At 34.8% G+C, this 2,267-nt stretch overlaps 1 protein-coding gene across 6 annotated transcripts in view; it reads left to right on the forward strand.

The window, feature by feature from the left end:
• Positions 1 to 1,007: 1,007 nt before the first annotated feature.
• The window catches only part of PAM (peptidylglycine alpha-amidating monooxygenase), a 265,855-nt gene continuing 264,595 nt past the window's right edge, over positions 1,008 to 2,267 (forward strand). For 4 of the 6 annotated variants that reach the window (XM_019517211.1, XM_019517212.1, XM_019517214.1 and 1 more), the window contains exon 1: positions 1,063 to 1,081. The gene's annotated coding sequence lies outside the window, so the exon portion shown is untranslated. Of the gene's footprint in view, positions 1,082 to 2,267 lie in introns of all 6 variants that reach the window. The other 2 variants (XM_019517217.1, XM_019517218.1) reach the window with 2 other exon arrangements.

Genomic DNA, 2,267 nt, shown 5'->3' on the forward strand with positions numbered 1-2,267 from the left:
ATGCCCAAAAGATACTAAATAACTCCAAGATGAATGCCTGCCACATTGCTCTGTGGTCAGTGTTGTAACTGCTGTAAGCTAATGAAACGGGGTTTGGAAAATATGTGTTTACAATTTATAGAAATCTACAGAAAATGTTTTTAAACATTTAGTTTTAAGCAGCTTGCCTTTTTAGTTCTTAGCCAAATCAATACGGTTTATTTATTTATTTTTAAAGCAAGCTGATAAAAGCCCCTGAAAACCAGGACAAATCCTTTGTGGCAAGATGTGAAATGATGCTCATGAATTCCATAGAAACTTCTACACACAGGCTTTTTATTATATCAGGCTATTCTTTAGCCTGAGCTTTGTCCTTCACAAGTAATGTATTGACAGATAGTCATCAAAGCTAAGACACGTGACTACAGGATAAATATGAAGTGGCTGTATAGAGAAGCTTTACTGCCTGCCTGTTTGTATGATATCAGACTTATTAGTAAATGAGGACTTCAGTATCTACTGTTACCAGCTCCCCTAACCCTTAAAATCAAACCCTGTTAAAACATAGTTTTCATTTTTTTTAAAAGGACTTCTGCCTTAATATAATAATACTAGTATGTGCCAATTGAGAAAACAACAGAGGAATACTTACAAAATTGCTACCTGACAGTATTATTACTTGACCTATGACTTCTGCAGAGCCTGCAGATGTCAGAAGAATATCAGTAATGGATTCAGGCTATGACACTTGTCATTAAAAAGTCGCGTCACAATTAATAGATTCAGGATTCATTGAGTTCTCTCTGTTTGGTGTCACACTCATTGCCTCTGTGACAACCTTCATTTCCTACTTAGCAAATCGAAGCCCGGTAGCTAGAGCCCCAGGAAGTTGTTAAGGCAATTAAAGGCTTCTGTCTCTCAGCACATTGCATGGTTACCATAGTATCCTCTGCCTCCAAGTCTTCACTGATGATGTCAGTATGCATAGAGGGGTTATTCAGAGCATCTACATGAAGATGATTCACCCTTTGCTAAAGATCATAAGCCACTCTCCATATGCTGTATTGTCTAGTATCATTTTAGAAATTCATAAGCTTGGAAGGTAAGTGATTCTTGCTCCATATTTACTAATGTCCTTATGCTGTGCGAGGTGGATTATTTTTTTTTTTGTCCTCCATTGCATTACTAGCTAAATTCAGAGAGGGTCTGTGTATGTGGTGGTTGAACGAGTTTTCTAGCTCATACAGTTTAAACTTGTCAAAACACTTTTAATGTTGAATAAAATATAAAAGAAGCTAAACTAAAAAAAAACATGCAGCTAACTCGTGTATTGTCAAATTTCTAATAAGCAGCATTGATAAAGTCAGCAAAGATTTTGTTATAGTAATGATTACAATGCAAGCAAAAACCTAGTCAGAATAATTCCTGCTTTTAGGACAGTAGGTGTCTTCAGAAAGAACAAAAGCACATTTTTAGCATAGGTTGGATGTAAAGACAGTATTTGTGTGTGTATCCTGAATAAAGTCAAAGCTGTTTTTACAGATTTAAATTTCAGGAAAGTATATGGGGATGCTCTTCTGAAATGTATCCTATCTAGCACTATGTGGTAATTTTCTGGTGAACTTAGAAAGATATACATATGTTAGATTTTTATTCTTAAAACCCAAAAAGGCATGCTTAGGGGATGCCTTCCTTAATCCTCTCCCCTTTTCCTTTGCTTTACCTTTTTGATGATGGTGGTAAAGTTTAATTGAATATGTTACATTACCCAATTAATTTTTACATGTGGGGATTTTTCTGCACACCTTTTGTTTGTGGTTACCCTTTTTAATATATTGACTTAGACATCATAAATTTCTATTGACAGTGGTTATATCCAGCCTCAGTAGTAGAGGCATGGTTTTATTGTGTATGTTGGCTCTGGAAATATGTGCAAAATATTATAAAAGTCCAGTTTGTATGAAAATCTTGTGTGACAACACTTGGTTCTAGAAAACTAGTTTTTAAATTGTTTGAGAGCCAGATACAAACCTTTTATTTCACCACTGTTTTCAACATTCCTTCATTGCCTTTACAGTGATTTAAATGTCTGGTATAGCAGCAGATGATATTTATGAGATGTTAACTTATTTCTGTATTTACATTTTTAAGAAAAAATTACCTCTGAGAGAAGACTTCCAGCAGCCAGGTTTTACCGAAATGAATTCCTTGATATCCCCTCCCTTTTTCCTGCTGAAGTCTGTTCCTATGTATTGTAGCTTTATTTTTTTTTTTTGAGATTTTTTTTT

The sequence above is a fragment of the Gavialis gangeticus genome, unplaced genomic scaffold (assembly GCF_001723915.1).
Source record: "Gavialis gangeticus isolate Ggan-Ray unplaced genomic scaffold, GavGan_comp1, whole genome shotgun sequence".
Lineage (NCBI taxonomy): Eukaryota > Metazoa > Chordata > Crocodylia > Gavialidae > Gavialis > Gavialis gangeticus.